The 27,035-nt window shown below is 41.6% G+C and overlaps 1 protein-coding gene across 4 annotated transcripts in view; it reads left to right on the plus strand.

The window, feature by feature from the left end:
* CTNNA2 (catenin alpha 2) overlaps window positions 1-27,035 on the plus strand; it is a 1,837,255-nt gene that overhangs the window by 887,972 nt on the left and 922,248 nt on the right. The window lies entirely within an intron of this gene.

The raw sequence follows: 27,035 nt of genomic DNA on the forward strand, positions 1-27,035 counted from the left end.
GACATGGCAGATAACACCAGATGTGGCAGATGATACCAGACGTGGCAGATAACAAACTCGACTCCAACTAAAGGCTTAGGCTCAGGCTCAGGAAACAAGCACAGCAACAGGATACAAGATACAGGAAGCAGGATAAGGGAATACTGGGAGCAGGAAACAACTAAGGTACTGTTTGCAATACGAACATGGGTAGGCAACAACAATGCTCAGGCAAGGAATGGAAGGGCGGAGCCATTTGTATAGTCCAGGGTGATATGGGGATTGGTTAGGGAACTTTTACTATGTGCACGCGCTGGCCCTTTAAGGACGGGGACGAGCGCACGCGTGCACCTTAGGAGTCCAGGACAGCCGCGTGAGCTGGCGTCTCCGAGGAGGGGGAGTCTGCGGTGACGGTGGTCCGAAGGAGCAGTTACAGTTATCAGGTCTGCCATCTTCCTTCGTCTTTCGACACTGTAGTATGACTATAACTATAGTATAAAGGAAAGTTTCATGTAGTTATCACTATGTTCCATGCCTACATATTATTTGTTGACCAGATTTTAACAAATATTGTTTACATTATAAATCATTTAAAATTATAGTAAATTTAGCTAAAATGACCCACAAATATATACATTTTTATTTTCCTTCTTAAAGCAGGGAAAAAAAAAATCATTTAAAGTCTCATCCGATTTAATTACCTACTTATGTTGCCCCTTTGAAATAATTATCAAGTCGGATTTTCAAAGTCATATCTTAAAAAGCTTGCCAATACCACTCCACGGTAAGATGTTGCGACAAACTGAAATATCTCAGGGGGCCTTGCTGTATCACAGAGCTTTTTTTTGTTCTCTATTTAAACTCAATGGTAAGTATCTCGCAATCTTCCTGAAAGTAACATCTTTGTTTTCAAAGACTCTTTCTTTGCAAAGAAAATGAGAGAGAAAAAAAATTCTGTCTAATGTTCCTTTTAACTCTTTTAAAGATTAGGCACAAATCCTAGAAGCATATTTCAATAGCTCCCAGATACCGATTCTATCCACATACTCACTTACTATATTAGATTTAATTAGGAACATACTGTCATTTAATATGGCGATACAATCAAGTTATTGCACATCACAGATGGAACACCAGGGTCAGGGGTGGCCATGTAGGGAGTGGGGTGCAAATCAATGGGTAGTGTGAACCTCTGCTGGGTGTACGCTCTTCAAAAGCATTTTAACAGCCGACATAAAGAAAAGGGCCCAACTATTGGTCATATCTGTCTTTTCTATAACTGATGGGTCACATCTCTCTTCTCTATAACTGATGGGTCACGTCTCTCTTCTCTATAACTGATGGGTCACATCTCCCTTCTCTATAACAGATGGATCACATCTCTCTTCTCTATAACTGATGGATCACATCTCTCTTTATAACTGATGGGTCACATCTTTCTTATCTATAACAGATGGGTCACATCTCCATTCTCTTTAACAGATGGGTCACATCTCCCTTCTCTATAACAGATGGGTCACATCTCTCTTCTCTATAACTGATGGGTCACGTCTCTCTTCTCTATAACTGATGGGTCACATCTCCCTTCTCTATAACAGATGGGTCACATCTCTCTTCTCTATAACAGATGGATCACATCTCTCTTTATAACTGATGGGTCACATCTTTCTTATCTATAACAGATGGGTCACATCTCCATTCTCTTTAACAGATGGGTCACATCTCCCTTCTCTATAACAGATGGGTCACATCTCTCTTCTCTATAACTGATGGGTCACGTCTCTCTTCTCTATAACTGATGGGTCACATCTCCCTTCTCTATAACAGATGGGTCACATCTCTCTTCTCTATAACTGATGGCTCACATCTCTTTTATCTTTAACTGATGGGTCACATCTCTCTTCTCTATAACTGATGGGTCACATCTCCCTTTTCTATAACTGATGGGTCACATCTCTCTTATCTATAACTGATGGGTCACATCTCTCTTCTAAATAACAGATGGATCACATCTCTCTTCTCTATGACAGATAGGTCACGTCTCCCTTCTCTATAACAGATGGATCACATCTCTCTTTATAACTGATGGGTCACATCTTTCTTATCTATAACAGATGGGTCACATCTCCATTCTCTTTAACAGATGGGTCACATCTCCCTTCTCTATAACAGATGGGTCCGTCTTCCTTCTCTTCAACAGATGGGTCACATCTCCCTTCTCTTTAACAGATGGGTCACATCTCCCTTCCCTATAACTGATGGGTCACATCTCTATTCTCTATAACAGATGGGTCACATCTCTCTTCTCTATAGCTGATGGGTCACGTCTCCCTTCTCTACAACAGATGAGTCACATCTCTCTTCTCTATGACAGATGGGTCACGTCTTCCTTCTCTTCAACAGATGGGTCACATCTCCCTTCTCTTTAACTGATGGGTCACATCTCCCTTCCGTATAACTGATGGGTCACATCTCCCTTCCTTATAAATGATGGATGACATCTCCTTTCTCTACAACAGATGGGTCACATCTCCCTTCCCTATAACTGATGGGTCACATCTCCCTTCTTTATAAATGATGGATGACATCTCCTGTCCCTACAACAGATGGGTCACATCTCCATTCTCTTTAACAGATGGGTCACATCTCCCTTCTCCATAACAGATGGGTCACATCTCCCTTCTCTACAACAGATGGGTCACATCTCCCTTCTTTATAAATGATGGATGACATCTCCTTTCCCTACAACAGATGGGTCACATCTCCATTTTCTTTAACAGATGGGTCACATCTCCCTTCTCTATAACAGATGGGTCACGTCTTCCTTCTCTACAACAGATGGGTCACATCTCCCTTCTCTTTAACTGATGGGTCACATCTCCCTTCCGTATAACTGATGGGTCACATCTCCCTTCCTTATAAATGATGGATGACATCTCCTTTCTCTACAACAGATGGGTCACATCTCCCTTCCCTATAACTGATGGGTCACATCTCCCTTCTTTATAAATGATGGATGACATCTCCTGTCCCTACAACAGATGGGTCACATCTCCATTCTCTTTAGCAGATGGGTCACATCTCCCTTCTCTATAACAGATGGGTCACGTCTTCCTTCTCTTCAACAGATGGGTCACATCTCCCTTCTCTTTAACTGATGGGTCACATCTCCCTTCCGTATAACTGATGGGTCACATCTCCCTTCCTTGTAAATGATGGATGACATCTCCTTTCTCTACAACAGATGGGTCACATCTCACTTCCCTACAACAGATGGGTCACATCTCCATTCTCTTTAACAGATGGGTCACATCTCCCATCTCCACAAAAGATAGGTCACATCCCCCTTCTCTATAACAGATGGGTCACATCTCCCTTATCTATAACAGATTGTCACATCTCCCATCTCCACAACATATGGGTTACATCTCCCTTCTCTATTACAGATGGGTCACATCTCCCTTCTCTTTAAAAAATCGGTCATATCTCCCTTTTTTACATTGGAGGGGAGGCTCACACGTGTCAGTCCTTTTTGTTCTAGAGTGCAAAGTGGTGACATGTGCCCAGAAGGGAGGCTCCATTTTTATTTTTACTATAGGGTCCCAATTTAGAAATAAATCTCAACTGCTCCCAGATATAGATCATATTAGATTTACTTAGAAGCATAATTTCATATGGACATACAATCAAGTTATTTTATACCACAGATGAACTGTCTGGGGCTACTATGTGGCCGTGGAAGGTAGAGGGGTGAGATCAAGAAAGCACAATCTCCCCTCCTCAGGGCTAGTTTGAACCTGAATGGTATATGAATCATCATTGTAGGGCTGAGTTACAACTTGACCAAACTTGCTCCCTCTGTTTCAGCCTTCACTATTGTGCCAACATTCTATTCATGAACCAGGACAATCATTAGTCCCAGAGGTCCTTCCCATAGAGAAGTGGGAAAATAAAAATGAAACCTCTCTACTGTGTTCATGTCACCCCTCGTCATCCCAGAACAAGAGAGACCAATACCACCATAGAGAAGTGGCCATGCAATTGTAGAGAAGGGAAATGTGACCCATCTGTGGTAGAGAAGGGAGAAGCAACCCACAATCTGGTTCTCCCCTACTTGTTTGCTGTTGCGGTGCCTGTGAAGAGGGGAGACAGAGAACAGTTTTGCCCTACTTATAGGAAAGGAAGGTTAGACCAACTTAGTCCTCTTCACCAGCAATGGCTACAAAGTAGCACCAGGTATTTCATCTGTGGTCCGTAATAACTTGATTATATGGTCATATCAAATTATGGTTCTAAATCAATGTAATATGGTAAATAACCATGTGTATAGGATCTGGAGCTATTGAGATTTATTTCTGAAATGGGACCCAATCGAAAAAATCTTAATGGAGCGTCTTTCCTGGGTTCCTGTCACCATCCCAGAACATAAGGAACCAACCCTTATTTTCCCCTCCTCTAATTTAGGGAAGGTAGATGTGATCCCTCTGGTGTAGACAAGAGAAATGTAACCCATAGGTAAGTTCTCCCATTCAGGGTCTTTGGCAAGCTAAGTAACAGCCCCAAGCCTTGTCACCCAACATCCATTACACATATAGGGGATCAGGGTAATTTAGAAAGATAAATAGAGTAGTAAAATATTTCACAAAATAGAACAATTTACTTACGTATAATTTTATATTACTTATATATGAACTACATGTCTCAGGATTGATGAGACTTGTACCTACTCCATCGCTGGAGAGTCACATTATTATTTTTTCTGGGTAACGGTAAAAATGATTTCCATGAAGAACTGGAAGCCATGGGGTCGGCATCAGTCTGATTCTGTCAACGGTTTGTAAGTGAATTATATCAAACTACGACAATGGTGGATTGAAATCGCTATAAAATACTATGTGACTAAAAATATTTGCAGGAAAGCATTTTACACCTATAGTAGGTAAAAACAATAACAAAACGACCACATGTAATGTTACTTACACATTCTTGTATATTACAACATAATGTCATGTAAAGTTACATACCATAATATAATACAGTATATACATTTATACAACAATGTTTGGTTAGAGGGTTTGTGATGGATATTCGTCTTCTCTCCGATACCTCCTCAGCTTTGACCTTGACACCAGTCATATAACATTAATTTGGCCCAGTGCTTCCCAGTGCTGTCATACTATCATTCAATAACTACACACGAGGAAGATTGACAGGAGGACTTTGAGAAGAGATTCAATACACAGAGAACATTTATGAGTCGGAATAAATTCTCCAAGATCTAAAGAGAATGTGTTGGAGAATGCAGAATGCTCTCCGAGGCTGACTATGAGAGTTCTTCACACAGATGAGTTATAATTAAATTGCATAAGACTGGGAAAAACGGACTTGTGTACAGTAATGGATAATATGTTTTATTATAGCAACCAATGCCAGGCAGCTGCTGCCAAGGCAGATGCGAACAAAAGATGCATCAACAGAGGCCTAAATGCACATAATGAAATTGGAGTATTGTGTACAGTTGTGGCCACCAGTGCAGAAGAAAGACGTAGCAGAGCTGGAACAGGTCCAGAGGCTGGCAACAACATTATCTAAGGGAATAGGTGAATTGGCATGCCAGGAAAAGTTAGCAAAACTAAATTTTATGGGCACCAGCTATTTCTAGTGGAAAGAATGTTTCACTATCTGCATTCACTATGAATTTAATGTGCATGGGGAGGCTTCTAGAGCCTATCTCAGCTGGTTTCAGCGAAAAAATGAATCAATTACTTATTTTTTTAGCTGAATCTTTGATTTTCCTTAAGGTAAGCAAAGGTAGAGGTGTCCGGCAACGATTCCCCATTTCTCCTCTATAGAAAACCTCATGTACATTGTATGTTTAACTGAGCTAAATATAAATTCTAATGGGGGGATCAGGGTCTATAACTACTGGGCGAAACAACTTTAATTTGCAAGTATCTTAGGTGTATGCCTAGGCAGTGGTGTACATGGAGTAGAGTGGTACTTGATCACACCATCTCAGGTCATCTTGGTTGTTTTTGGTCCTACCACCTCATCCCTTGCAAGAACATCCCTTGCAAGAAAAAATGGTGTCGTAACTCTCAGGCCATTTTTGCACCTTACCTGTTGCTTATGTTGCTGCATTTGTGGAGAGGGGGAGCCCTTCACATTTTCACATAGGTGCCATAGCAGCTGTTTGGTCTGCCACTATGGTACCTTATGGCTAGGTTTGATTGACAGCCACGCTTGCAGTGAAAATTAAAATGAATCACCATTTTTAAGTTTATTTTTGCTTTCAGTGAATAGAAACCTTATTGTTCACTTTCACAGCTTAAAAGCTTTACAGACCTAGTTCCAGTGGTATAGCTAAAGAAGGGGGGGGGGCTACCGGCATGTGCCTTAGGTGCTGGCGCAAGAGACGGCAACAAGCCCCTGTGCTTTGGTTAGTGTTTTTAGATACAGGTTAGAGCATCAATATTAAAGACATATCTTATCCCCAGAAAAATAAAAATTGTGGTGGTGGAATATCAATGGGTTAAATTTTAAAACTGAAATATTATGAGTTTGTTTTTCTCTATGTTTAAACATTATCTTTTTAAGGGGGTTTCCCATAAACATTATTTATCACCTTTCCACAGGATAGGTGATAAATATCTGATCAGTGGTGGTCCAACCACTGGGGCCCCCACCGATCACGAGTACGGGCTTACCTTTCCATTCCTGGAAGCCCCATAGGAATGGAACAGTAGGGCGCGTGCTTGACCACCGCTCTATTAATTTCTATGGAACTGCTGAGCGCTATCATTGGTAGCCCCATAAAAATTAATGGAGCAGTGGCCGAGCATGCGTTCTACCACTCCATTCATACGGGGGCTCCCAGGAACGGCAATGTAAGCCCGTTCTCGAGATCGGTGGTGATCCCAGCAGTCGGACCCCCACCAATCATATATTTATCACCTACCACATGGATAGGTGATAGATATTGATTATAGATAAACCACTTTGAGTGTGGCTCCCGGCCATAACTTGAAATTGAACGTTGCTCACCAGGGATAAAAGGTTGGAGACCGCTTCTTTACAACTTTGGGAAGATGAGTCCCTTTAGAGAGACTTCAATGTGATTTTCTATGGCTATATGTTCTCATCTCATGTAAAAGTTATAGAACACAACGCAGAAGAAACAGGTGCGCCGTGGTATCATTGTATTAGAATTTTGCTGAGACAATGTTTTTTTCGGCTTTTTTCTGCTCGCCATGCTCCCTCTGCAGTTTACAATATTGTTGCTTGTGATAAACGGCTTTTCTTCCCGTCTAGGGAGTCTGTCATAAAATACAACCTGCCAGGTATCTAATATATTTACAATACCACTGCGCTCGCCAAACTGGCAGTAAAGACAGGCAGGGTACGGCGTATATGTTAATCCGTCTTAGAATAGGTATGTCTTCTTAATGTAGTATAATGTAGGCTCTGGATCTGTAATTTGATTTAAAAGTCATTTCACAAATGCAATAAAAGCTGAAGCATCCTCGCTTTACAAAGTCACGTGGGTCTATTTTTAGGCCTGGCACGAGGAACTGCCTATGCTTCACTCTTTGTGATTTTTGCCTGTCACATAGAAATAAAAAATGGCTTCGGTTTAGCCAGTTCAGCTATTTTCGACAACTTTATATGCACATCATACAGGGCCGTAGCATAAGACATAGCAGCACTATAGAATTACGGAGGAGAGCCCCTTTGCATTTGCTGACAGTCGAAGAACCTGCCAAGAGCGGCTGTATATTAAATTCGACTTCAATAAAAAATCCTATAGGTTTCTCCATATTAATGGCACAGGTTGCTTGCTGAAGCAGTTCTTGGACTTTTTAGCAATCAACCATTTTACATCATAAAAGTATGTACCCCCTGCTACTATTTAGCGCCATCGTATTCAATAATTCTATGCCAGAATTATGTCACCCACAGAGGTCTCTGTATCCAATGCAGGGCCATTTTAATACATTGGTAGGCCCAGTGCAAAGATTTCAAGAGTGGGACCTCCTAACGTCCTAAACATCACCCCTCCAACATTTTTAAAAAATAGAATAGGTACTGCTCTCTACCCTCCCCTCCCCTCCCCATTGGAGCAAAATATTTTAGCCTCCAACGTTCCTATAACTGTGTAAGTCCGCTACGGATGCCTCAAAAAGTATGACCATATGTCTGCCACAGATGCTCACCAGAGTGAGTTTTATAGGTTCTATCCGCCCAGGGTGCAAGCAACGGTTTCCCCCAAAACCCAGCCCTTCCTTACCTCCGGCACTGGACTGGGCATTTACACTGCTTCAGCACTTCATGTTATAACTTCGCGCATGGCATTTTCACCACGTGAAGCGCTGTTAGAGGTGTGCCTGGGGCATATTTACAGTTTGGAGTCAACTTAAAGAGGTATTCCCATCTTAGACATTTATGGCATATCCACAGGATATCCCGCTCTGAGACCAGCAACCATATTGAGATCGGGGGTCACCCAATCTCCACATCCTCTGGTGCGATGGCCACTGGCCACTGATTCCAGGCAGGTACTAGTGAAGAGACTATTTAATGGGAGTTGAGGAAACAGCCGAGCATTTGCTGCTTGACTGTTTCCGTAACTCCCATACAATATGATTGAGAGAGACATGTGCGGCCCCCTCTTTACTGGTCGCCATCTGGAATGGGAAGCTTGCGGCCGCCGCACCAAGTGAAGCAGGGGTTGGATGACCCCGTTCTCGATTTAGATCCCAAAGCTTAGACCCGCATCTATGAGATATTTATGGCATATCCTGTAGATATGTCGTAAATGTCTAAGAAGGGAATACCCCTTTAATAGGAAGCCAATTGACCTATCAGTATCTTTATGGAGTATATGAAGAATTCAGAGCTCCGAGAAGAAATTCGCACAAATAAAGCAGAATATACAAGCTCCACGCTGAAGTGGTCCTGGTAGAATTTGTACCCAAAACGCTAGTGGTAGATGGTAACAGTTTTCTTACCATGTCAATATCATATAGACTTTCTTCTATATGAGGCTTTATCTACATGCTTTACATTTAATGGAGATAGACTGGATCAAGTATTAATATTTTGTTTTTTACTTTTCTGTTCTCCTATTGTGTATGCATTGGTGGGGCCCATGTGGCAGCTAGTAAGACAACTGTCATGTTGTATGGCTTGTTCCAGTCTTGACATCAAGAGCAAGTAACCCCCAGCTGTGGCAGCAGGTGATGCTTAGTCAAGGGACCATTTTATTACCAATATCATGGGCAACTTGTAACTTAACCGCTACCCCATTGCAGCGTCCATGGCCATAGACCGTCGGGTTTACTAACCCCCCGGCGGCTGCAGCCATGGATCTGTGAGCGCTGGCTTACATCTCCTTCCCAGGAGATGCCAGCGCTCACGTCTGCTGTGTCCCGTAGGGTGCGCGCGCACGCTTGTACCCAGCCTTAAAGGGCCAGCGCGCGCACATGGGAAATAATCATCAACTAACCCATAATTCCCTGGACTATAAGAAGGGTCCTGCCCCTTTGCTCATTGCCTGAGCATTGTTAGTGTTTTCATGTCAGTCTTGCAAATGGTCCCTTATTGTTATCCAGTTCCTGTTGTTACCCGTGCCCTGTTACCTGTATCCCATGCTGTGTTCTTGTTCCTGAGCCTGTTAGTGTTGGAGTTGTGTCCTATTGTACCTGCTGCCATCTGCCACGTCTAGTTTCTTCTGCCACGTCCAGTGTTATCCGCCACATCTGGCGCAACCTGCTGCACCTGCTGTCATCCGCCACATCTGGAGTACCTGCTGCACCCACCTCCATCCGTGCCAAAGTCTCGGCCACTGTCTGGACTATACAGGTACCCTAGAGTGGGACTTTGTATTGATTGGGTTCCCTGTTGCTTGGCCAGCTGCCTCCCCGCAATGGCGGTGCGGCCTAGTGGGTGCACATACCCACAGACCGTGACACACATGTTAAAAAGGTTGTCCACTTTGGACAATCCCTACTTGTTAGAAGTTTCCTTGACAATAAGATGATCACAAACTGTCCCCCTGCTGAGACCCACAGTGATCAGCTGTAATCTGCAGGGAAATCTGGCAGCAAGTGTTACATTTCCCTGCAGCACCACCACAGGGGAAATTAAGCATTACACGGTGCCCATTCACATCAATAGGCTGTCTGTATAAAGCAGGACAGGACAGCTCCTACAGAGCGAAAGACACTCTTTGTAACCACTCTACACTGGCCAAGAGATGAGGATCCTGAACAAATTAACCCCCTCTATTAATTCGGAATTCTCCAATAGGGTGTATAACAATTATTTTTTATAAACTGGATAACTCCTTTAAGCCACAGATTGAACCGTGGCCCTTGACATATTATTATGGCCCCACCAAAGACAGCTAAACAGTCTGTGTTTGGTCCTAATGTAATATAATAAGAATAATATAAAGAGGTTATAAAATATTAACATTACATAATGATAGAAGAGCACATTATGAATGAGACATTTACATTTTTGAGTTTTCCTTGCAAAATAAAAAACGTAGCCTGCAATCTATCAGTTAATTATTTTCCGCTCAGCTCATTGATTTACACATGTATGAACTGACATGAAAAATGAGAATAATTAACCACTTCATATGTTTCATGAATTGCAAATCTACAGTTGTAGGGTCATAAATATTCAGGGGCCTCTATTGACTAATTGCTTGTTGTACAGATCTATTATAGATATACACTTAAATTCTAGATTCATATGATTTAGGGCTAAGTATTATGCTGACATATCCAATCTAACAAATTGATATTACAATTAATCCTCACATAAGTGTAAAATAATAGACATGATCATCTTTGTTCTTTCATGGTCACAATTTGGGTTTTTTGGGGATTTTTTTCGAGAAATTTTGTGAACTAATGGTTGTACAGGGCAACTATGAATATGTGGACTAAGGAGAGGGATTTATGGACAAAGTAGAGACCACAATTGCAGCTGTAGGTCTGCATAGTTTAAATTAGACCACCCTCCGCAGACCCCCACATGCCAACAAATTGAAACAAAATCAAATAGCACGTACTATTAGTATGTGACATAATTGGTTATGTTAGTTTATAGGAAAGTAGTTAACCCGTTTAAAGAGGCTCTCTCACCAGATTATCAATTCCCTATCTCCTATTGCATGTGATCGGCGCCGCAATGTAGATAACAGTAACGTTTTTTTTTCTTTTGAAAAAAACGATAATTTTTGCCCAAGTTATGAGCAATTTTATATTTATGCAAATGAGCTTTTCAATGGACAACTGGGCGTGTTTTCTCGTATTACCAACTGGGCATGTATTGTGTTTTTACCAACTGGGCGTGTATTGTGTTTTTACCAACTGGGCGTGTATTGTGTTTTTACCAACTGGGCGTTGTGAATAGAAGTGTATGACGCTGACAAATCAGCATCATACACTTCTCATCGTTCCCACCCAGATTCTTTCGCTGCAGACACAGCGTGACGTCACCCACAGGTCCTTCAACCTTGTCGTCGGACAAAGAAGATACATCGGCTCCAGGCGTCCAAAAGGTTGATATGCTCGTCTCTAGGGAGTTTACTATGCTTACCTGCACATGGTGATGCTGCTGCAAATTCAACTGTACGCCTGGAGCTGATGTGTCTTCTCTCTTCCGACGTCAAGGTTGAAGGACCTGTGGGTGACGTCATCATTCCCAGCCAGATTCTTTCACTCCAGACATAGTGTGACGTCACCCACAGGTCCTTCAACCTTGGCGTCGGAAGAGAGAAGACACATCAGCTCCAGGCGTACAGTTGAATTTGCAGCAGCATCACCATGTGCAGGTAAGCATAGTAAACTCCCTAGGGACGAGCATATTAACCTTTTGGACGCCTGGAGCCGATGTATCTTCTTTGTCCGACGACAAGGTTGAAGGACTTGTGGGTGACGTCACGCTGTGTCTGCAGGGAAAGAAGCTGGGTGGGAACGATGAGAAGTGTATGACGCTGATTTGTCAGCGTCATACACTTCTATTCACAACGCCTAGTTGGTAAAAATACAATACACGCCCAGTTGGTAAAAACACAATACACGCCCAGTTGGTAATACGAGAAAACACGCCCAGTTGTCCATTGAAAAGCTCATTTGTATAAATATAAAATTGCTCATAACTTGGGCAAAAATGATTGTTTTTAAAAAAAACAACAACTTTGCTGTTATCTACATTGCAGCGCCGATCACATGCAATAGGAGATAGGGATTTGATAATCTGGTGACAGAGCCTCTTTAAGTACATTGTGGACCTTTAGCAGGTCCTAGGGATAAAAAGCTCATGGAAAACAAAAACTTGTATCCATGTGGTTTGTCCCTACTATTTACCCATATGGGTGCCTATGGGACAAAAGGACACCTAGATGAGCATAGGGCCTTCCAAATCAATAAGTTATAGTTATTAACGTCAATCACGTCATTGCATGTCTTTAACTTTGCAAGGATTCATATCTACATATATAATGTCAGATCTGGCTATAAGGGAAAACTAACATGTAAAATTTAACTGTACATTCATTAATTGCCCCAGTAGTGTGACACAACTTTTTGCGCTATATACTGTATTCAAAATATCTTCATATCGGATGAAAATATAAAACAATTAATAAGGTTACTTACTTACATGTGTCTTATATCAACATGAACATCACAATGTTGTGTAGCAAATTTTAACAAGATTTTAACCACTTGGCGACATGTCACTTACATGTACGTGACAGCTGCCAATGGGATATATGGAGCGGGCTCACAGGCTGATGTATCGACTTGTAGAATAACGTTAACTGTTGTTTTTACTGCACTGTGAAGGCTGTAAAAATAAAACCCCAAATAGGCGGAATCACTGTTTTTTTCTTCTTATTTTACTCCAAAAATAGTTTCCCAGTACATTATATCATAAATTGGCAATTAAAACGACAGCTTGTCCCTCAAAAAACAAGCCCTGATACGACTATGTCGACGGAAAAATATAAAAGTTATGGCTTTTGTAAGGTGGGGAGGAAAGGGGTATTCCCATCGTAGATATTTCTGGCTTATCCACAGAATATGCCATAAATGTCTGATAAATGCACTTATACCCAGAACTGGGGTGCCCCGACCCTTGCCTCGCCCGGTGAAACGGCCACCAGCCCCAATATCCAGACGGGAAATGAATGCATCGGTGGCCACGCATGTGTGCGTTTTTCTACTTTAATTTTCTGGGAGTTAAAGGAATAGCCAATCACGCCTAACTTATATATATATAAAAACTTGGTATGATTTATTTTAATTTTTTTAAGGATTTAGTTTTATCTTTAATCAAACAAAACAAAATAACAACAAAATATAACAAAGTATATTGTTTGAATATACAATATATATTGGTTATAAAATATTGGATGTCGAATAGCCCTCCAGAATACATAAGAGTTTAACGAGCAAATACCAAAAAGTGATAAATGGTGTCTAGTCAACCAGTCTTCAAATGGTTAAATACCATTTATGTTTTTTCTTTTTATTGTCTCCTATGCTGCTTGCCTTAGGGGGAAAGCAAATCATCTCCAAGAGTAGAGTGACATTCTGGTTAATACTATTTACGTGACAGCTAGTTCTCTCATTATCCTACCCACAGGGTTTTGACGCAAGATACAGGCAGAAATTAGATAACATAGAGCGTGTTCCTACAGGCAATCCGATCCGTTTCTGCTCCCGAAATAGCTCAGGGTCACTTGGAATATGGCCTGGACATCAAAGTAGGGAGGCCAAAGCTCAAAGCATAGCTTGACTTAGTTATTATATAAACATTACATGGTTTGTACAACAACCCCATAGACCCTGTCAATTTGTGAGGAAGAAGGGACAACTACTCTCTTTTACATCCCTCAGCTGGAAATTAAGCAATGTATTAGCGGATGTGCCCCCAATATTCATTTTTATCTCACTATCCTGTGATCTAAACTGCATTGTCCTCTCCCGGGCCTCAGATCAATCAACTAAAAAGTGACAAATGATATGGTCAGTCATATAGGACTCTATAATGGAAGATGTGCACCTAGCCAAATGTAACTTTCACCCAGGTTTTCAACCTCCATTTTTGTTTTTTTCTTGGACAACTTTTTGAAAATCAAAATTAAAGTAAAATACGTCACTGTGAACTCTAAATTAATAATAATTACAGATTTGCCCGCGCTTACCTTTGCTTGAATTTGGTTAAGGACTCAATTTCTCATGAATCCAATTATATATAAAATTGCGAGATGCTGGCAAAACCCTTGACAAGCTGAGTGGCCAAACATAGACACATATGGCACAAAAATGTTGTGTATTTTACGCCGCTGGTGGTGCTCAAGACCGCAATACCAGACAATCGCTATCGCATGGGTGAAGCACACATCAATACTGACAGAAAACAAAAGGCACAAGTAACTCACCAGTGGATGAATGGAACGGAATACTGATGGTAGTAAAATATGGAGACAATGCATAAATGGAGTGGATGGTAGATGAATAGTCTGAAAGCAGTAAACAGATGAATAGACAGTGGATAAGAATTTACAGCACTCACAGCTTGGCAGCAGACCAAACAAACAGGAAAGGCAAACAAATCAGTGGAACCACTGATCCCAGGATACACATAAAACCGCTATAAAGAAACTAGATCTCTCAGAAGACCAACAGGTCCCACAGTACCAACAAACACATAGACAAGAACAAAGTTACCAACTAGAATCTGGAAAGAGTTTAGCACATACCAGAAATGTTATAACCAGCACCTGAGTAATCTAGGCATGAAGTATATATAGACCCAAGAAAAGTACTCCACCCTAATTATCCAGGCAAAGCTAAATAATGATGAAATCCAGACTCAGACTAAAGGCATTGCTTAACCCCTTCCCGCTCCTTGACGTACTATTACGTCATGGCAGCTGTATCGTTCGCGCTCCATGACGTAATAGTACGTCACGGGAGTAACGGCCGTTTCGGCCATCCTCCCGACACATACAGGAGCTGTGACGCTGCTGTCTTGTTCAGCAGCTGTCACAGCTCCTACAGCGGCTTTTTAGATCGCGGCTTTTTAGGGGTTAAGCTGCCATCGCCGGCCTGCTACGCGATAGCGGCCGGCGATGGTGACTATGGCAACCGGACACCAAACAATGGCATCCGGCTATGCCATAGACGGAAGCCTAGTGGGTCCTGACAACGTCAGGACCCACTATGCTTGCTGTCAGTGAGTAGCTGACAGTTCTAATACACTGCACTACGCATGTAGTGCAGTGTATTAGAATAGCAATCAGGGCCTCCTGCCCTCAAGTCCCCTAGTGGGACAAAGTAATAAAGTAAAAAAAAAGTTAAAAAAAGGTGTGTAAAAATAAGAAAATAAAATATTTAAAAGTAATAAAAGTAAAAATCCCCCTTTTTCCCTTATCAGTCCTTTATTATTAATAAATATATATAAACAAACAAATAAACTATACATAATTGGTATCGCCGCGTCCGTAACGGCCTGAACTACAAAATTATTTCATTATTTATCCCGCACGATGAACGCCGTAAAATAAAATAATAATAAACCGTACCACAATCACAATTCTTTGGTCACTTCACCTCCCAAAAAATTGAATAAAAAGAGATTAAAAAGTCGCATGTACCTAAAAATGGTACTGATCGAAACTACAGTTCGTTACGCAAAAAATAAGTCCTCGCACGGCTTTATTGATTGAAAAATAAAAACGTTCTGGCTCTTAGAATAAGGCAACACAAAAAGTGAATGATTGTTTACAAAACTTATTTTATTGTGCAAACGCCATAAGACATAAAAAAAAACTATAAACATATGGTATCGCCGTAATCGTATCGCCCCGCAGAATAAAGTGAATATTTTATTTATAGCGCACGGTGAACGCTGTAAAAAAAAAAGAATAAAAAAACAATAGTAGAATTGCTGTTTTTTAGTCACCACGACACCTAAAAATAGAATAAAAACTGCTCAAAAAGGTGCATGCACCCCAAGAAAACTACAATGGATTCCTCAAGGGGTCTAGTTTCCAAATTGGGGTCACTTTTGGGGGGTTCCCAATGTTTTGGCACCACAAGATCTCTTCAAACCGGACATGGTGCCTAATAAAAAAGAGGCCCCAAAATCCACTAGGTGCTCCTTTGCTTCGGAGGCCGGCGCTTCAGTCCATTACCGCACTAGGGCCACATGTGGGATATTTCTCTAAACTGCAGAATCCGGGTAATAAGTATTAAGTTGCGTTTCACTGATAAATCATTTTGTGTTATAAAAAAAATGGTATAAAGAGGATTTTCTGACAAAAAAAAAATGTAAATTTCACCTCTACTTTGCTCTAAATTTTTGTGAAACACCTAAAGGGTTCATAAACTTTCTAAATGCTGTTGTGAATACTTTGAGGGGTCTAGTTTCTAAAATGGGGTATTTGATAGGGGTTTCTAATATATAGGCTCCTCAAAGCCACTTCAGAACTGAACTGGAACCTAAAAAAATTAAAAAATGAGGCAATACTTCGCTTCTTACATTATACTGATAATGAGCCGTGCCCACCCCGAGATGACCCCAGTTTTGACCGTTTGTATAAACGGAGACCCCTATTAGACCGTTCCAGTGCCCAGTTTTCCCAAGCATACACCCCCGAGAAGTGTATTTCTATTGATGAGTCCCTGGTACATTTTAAAGGGAGGGTTCAATTCCGCGAGTACCTGCCGGGTAAGAGGGCAAGGTATGGCGTGAAGATGTATAAGCTGTGAGAGTGCATCAGGGTATACCTACAGGTTTAGGATATATGAAGGAAAGGACACCCCCAAACCAGACTGCATCCTAGACTACAATAGGTACATGGGAGGGATGGACTTGTAAGATCAAATCCTGAAGCCCTACAGCGCCATGCGGTGTGGTATAAGAAGCTGGCCGTGCACATCATACAGATGGCTTTGTACAATGCGTACGTGCTACGTCGATGTGCAGGCCAGACGGGAACTTTCCTGGAATTTCAAGAGGTGATTATCAAGAACCTAATCTTTAGGGACCAAGAAGGGGGGGCACCCAGTACTTCTGGAAGCGGGGCCACACGCATCGTACAAGGGCGGCAACACTTTCCAGGGGAAGTTCCCCAAACTGGCAAGAAGGGAAAAAGTCAAAAGAAGTGCAAAGTCTGCTATAAGAGGGCGATAAGGGATGACACAATATATCAATGTGACACGTGTCCCGAATAACCAGAGCTCTGTATGAAAGAGTGTTTTAAAATTTATCATACATCCCTTGGTTTATAATTTACCCCAATTTTACTTACCCTGATGCACTCCGCACAGCTTATCCCCCCTCGTCTTTCCCCTCTGAGCCCTGCTGTGTGCCCAGACAGCTGATAACAGCCACATGTAGGGTATTGCCATACCCGGGAGAACCCACATTACAGTTTATGGGGTGTAGGTCTCCGGTCAAAATGCTAAAAACACCTCTAGATGAATGCCTTAAGGGTGTAGTTTCTAAAACGGGGTCACTTCTTGCGGGTTTCAACTCTACTGGTACCTCAGGGGCTTCTGCATACATGACTTCGCACCAGAAAATCCCCAGTAGGCCAAATGGTGGTCCTTTCCTTCTGAGCCCTCCCATGGGCCCAAATGGCAGTTTATCACCACAAATGGGGTATGGCCGCACTCAGAACAAATTGCGCAACAGAATGGGGTATTTTGTTTCTTGTGAAAATAAGAATTTTTTAGCTAAAATGACATATTATTGGAAAAAATATATATTTATTTAATTCCCAGCCCAATTCAAATAAGTTCTGTGAAGAAACTATGGGGTCTAAATGGTCACATTACCCATAAATGAATTCCTTGAGGGGTGTAGTTTCCAAAATGGGGTCACTTCTGGTGGGTTTCCATTGCTTTGATACCTCTGGGGCTCTGCAAATGCGACATGACAGCCGAAAACCAATCCAGCAAAATCTGGACTCCAAAGAACACACAGCGCTCCTTCCCTTCTGAGGCCTCCCATGAGCCCAAACGGCAGTTTATTGCCACAAATGGGGTATTGCTGCACTCAGGAGAAATTGGGCAACAAAATTGAGCATTTTGTTTCCTGTGAAAATAAGAAATTTTGATAAAAAATTACATCTTATTGGAAAAAATGACATTTTTTTAATGTCACAGCCCAATTGAAATAGGTGCTGTGAAAAAACTGTGTGCTCAAAATGCTAACAACAACCATAAATGAATTCCTTGAGGGGTGTAGTTTCCAAAATGGGGTCAATTTTGGTGGGTTTCCATTGCTTTGATACCCCTGAGGCTCTGCAAATGCGACATGGCACCCGAAAACCAATCCAGCAAAATCTGGACTCCAACAAACATATAGCGCTCCTTTCCTTCTGAGCCCTCCCATGGGCCCAAATGGCAGTTTATCACCACAAATGGGGTATTGCCACACTAAGGACAAATTGGGCAACCAAATGGGGTATTTTGTTCCCTGTGAAAATAAGAAATTTTGATCACAAATTACATTTTATTGGAAAAAATTTCATTTTTTTCATTTCACAGCCCAATTCAAATACGTGCTGTGAAAAAACTGTGCGGTCAAAATGGTAACAACAACCATAAATGAATTCCTTGAGGGGTGTAGTTTCCAAAATGGGGTCACTATTGGGGGATTCCTACTGTTTTGGCACCTCAACACCTCTTCAAACCTGGCATGCTGCCTAAAATATATTCTAATAAAAAAGAGGACTCAAAATGCACTAGGTGCTTCTTTGCTTCTAGGGCTTGTGTTTTAGTCCACGAGCGCAGTAGGGCCACATGTGGGACATTTCTAAAAACTTCAGAATCTGGACAATACATATTTAGTGGTGTTTCTCTGGTAAAACCTTCTGTGTTACAGAAAAAAAAATGAATAAAATTGAAATTCCGCAAGAAAAATGAAATTTGCAAAGTTCACCTTCACTTTGCTTTAATTCCTGTGAAATGCCTAAAGGGTTAAAAAACTTTCTAAATGCTGTTTTGAATACTTTGAGGGGTCTAGTTTTTAAAATGGGGTGTTTTATGGGGGTTTCTAATACATAGGCCCCTCAAAGCCACTTCAGAACTGAACAGGTACCTTAAATAAAAGGCATTTGACATTTTCTTAAAAATATGAGAAATTGCTGTTTATGTTCTAAGCCTTGTAACGTCCAAGAAAAATAAAAGAATGTTCAAAAAACGATGCCAATCTAAATTATACATATGGGAAATGTTAACTAGTGACTATTGTGGGTGGTATAACCGTCTGTTTTACAAGCAGATGCATTTAAATTCTGAAAAATGCAATTTTTTCAAAATTTTCTCTAAATTTTGCAATTTTTCACCAATAAACACTGAATATATCAACCAAATTTTACCACGAACATGAAGCCCAATGTGTCACGAGAAAACAATCTCAGAATCGCTTGGGTAGGTTTAAGCATTCCCACGTTATTACCACATAAAGTGAAATATGTCAGATTTGAAAAATGGGCTCTGAGCCTTAAGGCCAAAACTAGGCTGCGTCCTTAAGGGGTTAACAACACCAAAATACAGAGATAACAGAAATAATTGGTTAGTAGCAGTCCTTCGTAACATCATGATAGAGTTTCTAAAAATCATGTCTTTTTAAAAAAAAAACTGGTCATCTTGAGCTACACATCCAAGGATAAGTTGAGATAAGAGGAAAGGTAAGGAAGAACACATCTGTAAGATAAAACACATAAGCACCACCAGCATGGGTGTAGAAACTGCTATAGGATCCAGAAACTAAGTCCCAGACAGATGCATCAATGTTGTTACGCCGTGGTGGCGATCTGATTTTTAGCTCTACAATGTGGGTTCTTCTTTGTGTAGAAGATGTAATATGTGACGCTACTAACCATCATTTTCTGCTCATATAATACTAGCTATGCCTTACTACATTCAAGGTGCGTGGGGGGTATTTTTGACTTGCTATGGGACCCTATGCATTTTAGTTATGCCCCTGAGCCCCATGATAAAAAAAGATAACAGACTGTCATGGATGGATGAGCTGTCCATTGATTTACAGCCAACTGGCATACCTGGTCCTGGAATACATATGCAAGAAGTTTTGGATTTGGGTTTTTCTGATTTACATCAATGACATGGATGAGGATCTGTTTTGGGACAATTTAATTAGGGTTTAGTGTCACAGTGTAATAGGCTCTTCTGACATCTTACTCTGTGCATAGTTATCAACTATTTATCTAATAGAGTGGTCTCTCAACATACAATATTAATAGGACACCGTTAGCCAGCATCTATATGCACTTATAGGAGTTCTCCACTTTGGACCATCCCTATTTGTTAGAAGTTTCCCTTGACAATAAGCTGATCACAAAGTTTCCTCCTGCTGGTACCCCAGTGATCAGCCACAAACCGTGGGGAAACTTGGCAGGAAGTGTTCAATTTCCCTGCAGCTCCACTACAGGAGAAATGAAGCATTACATAGTGCTCACTCACTGTAACATCTATAGCCGCGGACCGTTGTCCTGACTTACCCTCTGACGGCTGGGGCCATGGGCGTGTGAGTTCTCGGTGGCACTCACTTCCTGGTCCGGACACTTTCTCCCGCGCGCATGGTTGCAGAAAAAAGGGCTCTGCCTTCTTGATCATTGCCTGAGCGTTGTTGTATTACCTAAAGTTTGTCATTGCAAATGGTATCCTAGTGTTTTCCAGTTCCCAGTGTTACCCGTTCCTGCTGCCTGTACCCTGTATCCCGTGCTACCGCGCCTCTGTGCCGTCAAGAGTTGGAGTTGTGTTGTGTCTTCCGCTGCATCTATTGCATCACACCCTGCCGGGTGTCTGTCTACTGTCGGAGCCTCATCTTAGCCTGAATCCACCGCTACATTGCCTCAGGTACCTTGACTATAGACATTGTTTTGTACCTGTTTGGCCAGCTGCTATCCTGCTACGCGGTATGGCCCAGTGGGTTCACACCCCGCGTCGTGACACATTAATGTGTTGTCTGTATAATGCAGGACAGGACAGGTCCTCCAGAGCGAGAGACGCTCTTTGTGACTGCTCTACACTCTGTCCAAGCGATGAAGATTCTGAACAGGGAACCCCCTCTATTATCTCAGAATTGACTAAAAGGGTATATGAAAATGGAGATTTTAGATTAGACAATCTCTTTAAATTCCCATCGATAATTCAGCACAACCACTCATGTAGTCAGTCCTCCTCTTCCTCCTTCCCTCTGACAGTTCTCCAGTGAGTTTTAATTCTACCTAAAAAAAGATGAAACATTTCCAGACTCCCCATGAGAATTTGTGATTCAGCGCCCATAGATCTGGGAAGCCATAGTGTTATATCAAACTGCAGATTGTTTATCTTTCCTAATAAGCTGTTTCCTAGTTATCTCCCCAGGATCTTTACTTCTTTCCAGCTCAGTCGTTTATTATTCCAGCAAAATATGGCAGAATTATTTTCCTTTTCGTTTTGCTTGCATTTCACATGCATCGTCAAAGCTTTAGGATCACTCGGAAAGGTTGGAGGCCTTTTTTTTATTTGAATAAGAAAAAAATATGTAGAGATTGTCTGGTGGAGTGGCAGCAATTCCGAGCAGCATCAACATCCTCACTGTGCCAGTATCATGTAGGAGGCAGCTCAAGTGTTAAGAAATTAGACAGCAACCCACACATCAAGCAAGACCCAGGAAGCTGTTTTTGATGTTCTTATGAATACTGGTCTCCCACTCCTTTCCATCTACATATTATTAAGTAGAGGAAATATAATTCTTATGAGAAGAGATTGGTAATTGAACATCCCTTCTTCTCAAATATCTCAGCTAAATTACTGTAACTGTCCTTCATGTTCTGCTGACTGAACCTGTCATTTTAGGGACTTCATTTCAGAGCCTCAAATAAATTCAATACACCTAGCCACCATTATATGGAAAAAACAGCTACATCTATTATTATAGTATTTGTACATCAAGATAATCACAGTCCATTAGGAGACAAAGCAAAAACCAGACTTTCTTAAAAATTAAAATTTTTGGATCAGGAAAAGTTTTGCCAAAATGCCGAATCCAAACAAATGTCTGAGATAGAAGTGTGGTTATCATTTTTTTACCCCTACCTCCAGCCATTACGCAGAGGGACTGCTTCACCTAAAGAACATGATATAGCTTTCCTCAAGGTAATAACCATTGGTCTTTACTTAAAGTAATGAAGCTCCATCACATTTTCAGTTTAATGTAGGTTCAATTTTTTCTTAAATGGGGCCCGTCAGGGTTTTTGTTGGGATTTTCACCTTTCTGTCCATCACAATTACCAAAACCCTGATAGGCCCCATTAAAATCAAGTTCCTCAGGGATGAGTATGGTCATAACTTACTATATTGGAAAAAAACAAACTTTAAAACATTATTGGGGTTTGTGACAATGCATTTTACAGTATATTAACCAGGAAAATTACTCTACCACCGTCCAAAGTATTTCAACTGCTTCTCCAATATTGTCAAAGCCCTTTGTTCTATTATAGACACTAGTCCTGCTTGGAACAGCAGTGGTTTTCATTGTAGAATTTTTCATATGTTACATCTGCCGAGTGCTTGAGATGTAATTCGATTAGGGAATTATAATATGAGAAACTCTCTAATATAATATAATGATATGTTGAACATTAGTCAAATGGGAGGTATGAAATATTTCAACTGCTGAAGGGTCTTCGTAATGGTCCTGGTATAAGTGATGCAAGAATTAGATCAACATCCTTTAGTCTATGGGGGGTGGTAATGTGCTTTTAAACCAGGCAGATTTCCCAGTATGGAACGTTGCTATTAATCACTCAGGTCATATTCACATTTCAGATGCTCGCATGATAATTCTTGTAGGCTCCGTTTTTTAAAGACTATGTCATTTCTATCAGCTCTCTCGCTGCTCGGGCTTGGTCTCCCCACACACTTGAAGTCCTTGGAGGGAGATATAGGTGCATCCGTAAGCAGATGACTAGACAGAGGTTGTTCATCACTGCATTGCATGCCTGTGTGTGGTACTTGCTGATTAGATAGACTATTTACCGGACTGTCTGAAGACAAATAGTTTTGAGAATGTTTTTGTAAGGCAAAAGGACAGATTCTCCCATTTTTCTCCTTAATCGATTGTGCCTGGCTGGAAATAACACATTAGCATTTTTTTAAAAAAAAATTTAAATGTAACCTTGTCTTTAATATACCTTCTACTATTGACCAAGAGGACTGCTTTAAAGGGGATTTCAAAATTTTGATATACAAATTGTAATGGCAGCCCTAGAATTGGTGTTTAGTAGGGCCGGTATGAGGCAGAGTAAACCTTCCTTGTCACCAAAGGATTTGACTTAGACTCCGCTCCCTGGAGTAGCTCCAAGGGGACCCTCGGTCTTCACTCTTTAACCACTGTACAAAAATGTGGACTTTGCTGCTGGAGAACTCCAGTTCACTACCTCCGAAGTAGTCTCCCTTGGTGACGGCTGACGTTGGCAGGGGCAGAACGACAAACGTAGCAATAGGTCTGATCAGGTGGCAGAAGTTCAACATGATAAACATAGCTATAAATCAGGACAGGCGCCAGAAGTTTGTCACGGTAAATATAGCAATAGGTCAGAGCAGGCGGCAGGCATGGATGGCAGAAAGTCGGTACATGGAATTACTACTAGACAGCAGAAAAATGTGGGAACACAGGAAACACTAAGGAACCAAATTGCTCTGGCAATGTGTACCAGAGCAGAGGGAGCTTATATACCTGAATGTAAAGTTATGGTGCTCACTAGGATCCAGACGATTGCGTCGACAGATGGAGCGGCTGCCAGAAGCTGAACGGGGAGCAAGAAGACGACAGGGTAGACTTAGACGTCGGGGATTGGTATGTATGGAGCGGCAGGGCCGAGTGGGACGCATTACACAAATACTAGTTATCTTTCTACTCGGAGGGGAGGGAAGTGGTTTAGGTTTGTAGCACCAAAATGCCATCTCTTATCTCAGCTCCTCCGGTGCACATTTGTGTATGCTGGATTATCTATTTTTTTTTCTAATGGAGAGAAGGTGACCAATTACGACCAATTATTCGCCACTTTGAGCAAGCGCATTCTGTTGTCCTACACTTTTTTTTTTTGAATATCCCTGATCGGCTAGTTTAGTCTGACATGTTGATGGTCAGGTTGTTCATATGAACGATCTGACGTAAAATTGATCGACCACACTGTGGACGATCCTAATCTTAAAGGGGTTTTCCGCCTTCTGACAACTGATGACCTATCCACCAGATAGGTCATCAGTACATGATCTGTGGGGGTCCGACACCCGAACCCCGCACAGATCAGCTGGTTCAGGGCCTCCGTGCACTGGATGTACATGCCAGAAGCACTTAGCTCCGGTGGATAGGTCATTAGTTGTCAGATGGTGGACAACCCCTTTAAGTATACGGCTAGTTTACGGTGTCAATCCAATATTTGATAAATTTACTGGTAATCTGTTACCCAAGTCTCATTTATTTGGCTTACGATTCACAATGCAGTTTCAGCTTAGCTAAGATGGGGAGCGTAGGTGTAACGTTAGCTATAGAAGCTGATATCGGGCCCAGAAGATGAGCTGCAAGAACTAACAGAAAAAAACATGGCGAAGACTTTCTGCCAGCAAGCTACACTATGGGGAATCTCCTTTGAGCAAAAGATCTGCTATATGACACTACTATCCATCTCATTGCAGTTTTAACTGTATATGAGTTAAAGTTGTACGCACCGCTCCCGGTTGTGCCCCCTGTAAACAAAGATCGGCCAGAGGTTAGTACAAGCCATATTCAGTTTATTTAAACTTTATGGGGCTAGGAAATAAGTAGTAATGGTATGCCGCATTTTGCATTAAATTTACTTACCACAATGTGCACAGGTCATTCCTGACTTTACTATGGAATTAATTTTGGTTACATCACTATTAATAAGCAGAGTAGTCATTGAGAACCCCACCCCCTTACTTCCCTAGTTCCTTCAGATAGGTCCTATTATATTTCGTACAAGCTGTAACATAGGGTGTCCTTCTTCTCAGACCTCCCCTTCTAGGTGAGTTACACTTTATTAGTGTGGTATTGTCATGCCCGCTGACCACCGGCATGCTCCACTTACCGGCAGCCGTGAGATGCCAACACAAATGGCTGCAGCTCTTCCCTGTCTGACCGTTCTAAAGTTTCTCAACCAACCTTGTGACACCCTGGACTTTAAGGGTAAGGCTACACGGTGCGTCGTTGACACGGTTTTGTTGCAGTTTTGATGCGTTTGAAAACCGCATGCGGTTAACTGCATGCGTTTTTTTGTAATGTGCCAGTTGTGTTGCATTTTTTAAAGGAAATAATTGATGGACATAGTTTTTACCCGTGTTGAAGTTTGTTAGGTGCTTCCTGTATATAGTTAATTACATTGCATTGCAGAACTGTTATCAAAAACATAAGCAGTTCAGCAACAACTTTGGCAGCGCGGTCATTAACCGCATGTGGTGGGACATTATGAAGATGCGGTTAACTGCAAGATAAACACATTGTAATATAATAGCAGCCGTCTGTCCATAACAAATATTTCACCATTGACTTCTATTGAAAAATGACTTGCTGCTGTATAAAAACGCAACATAAATGCGCCGTGACTGCACCGTGTAGCCTTACCCTAAAAAGGGCTCTGCCCTTCCTCTCCTTGCCTGAGCGTTGTTTGTATTCCTGTGTTCGTCTATGCAAATGGTTCCTTAGTTGTATCCTGCTCCCAATGTTCCCGTGTCCAGCTTCCCGTATCCTGTATCCTGGTGCTGTGTTTGTTCCTGAGCCTAAGCCTATTGTTGGAGTCGTGTGTGCCTCATCTTCCACGTCTGGTGTCATCTGCCACATCTACTGTCATCTGCTATGCCAATGATCATCTGTGCCAAATGTCTGCTTCACCATAGGTCTGCTACTCTGAGTATCTGCTTGATCAACTACTCATATCCGTGAGACTGTTATTGACTATTGTTTGGCCAGCTGCTTCTCCGCTACGGCGGAGCGGCCTAGTGGGTCTACATACCCTACAGCCGTGACAGGTATTCACTGCAGACATTACTGTTTGGCTTGAATTTTCCTTTAAAGGGGTTCTCTGGACTTTACAGTTGACCTATTTTTCAGATAAGCCATCAATGTATGATTCATGGGGGTCTGATCCCCGGAATCCCTATCTATCAGCTGGTGCTCCGTAATACCTTCATTGTTTTCCAGGCACAGCGACATTCATACTAGTGTGGCTGTGCCTGGTACTGCAGCTCAGCCCATTCAAGTGAACAAGGTTGAGCTGCGTAACCAGATTGTGCTTTCATTCTGCTGATCGGTGGGGGTCTCTAGGATTGGATTTCCACCGACCAGACATTGATGGCTTGGATTTCCACCGACCAGACATTGATGGCCTATGCTAAGGATAAGCCATCAGTTGTAAAGCCTGAAAAAACACTTTAATTTTTTAATACTGAGTAAAATGTCTCGAACTATCAGTTGAGCAGAGATGACTTGTAATCTATTACTTTTATCATTAAAAAATACAGAAAAAAACTTTTCATTAGATAGAAGAAACATCTGGGCATTCACATAAATAACGTTTCATGAAGGTACGGAAATTACAAGTCCACAAATCTGCAAGATCAGATGCTTCCATCGAAGAAGAATCTTTAATGAACCCGGCTATAATTTAGCAGTCATATCCGGTCTGGATCTGCAAATGCCTGTTAATAAAAAATAAATACATAAAATCAGATTGGGTTTCATCGTACCACTCCGTGCGTCTGCTCTTAATAAACAAACCTTCATCTCATGCAGCGCTGTCAAAAAAGTAATGTTCCGGCTACAGTCACATGACCAGCAACTGGTGGAAAACTTACGTTGTTATGGAAGAGCAACTTCCTGAGTCCTTTCCCAAGATGCTAGTTTCCATGGTAACCATTGGCTTTAGAATCATATGCAGACAAAATTTTTTTAAAAGGAATCTTGTCCCGTTATTGATTTTCTCTATT

This window comes from Rhinoderma darwinii, chromosome 1, assembly GCF_050947455.1.
Source record: "Rhinoderma darwinii isolate aRhiDar2 chromosome 1, aRhiDar2.hap1, whole genome shotgun sequence".
Taxonomy (NCBI): domain Eukaryota; kingdom Metazoa; phylum Chordata; class Amphibia; order Anura; family Rhinodermatidae; genus Rhinoderma; species Rhinoderma darwinii.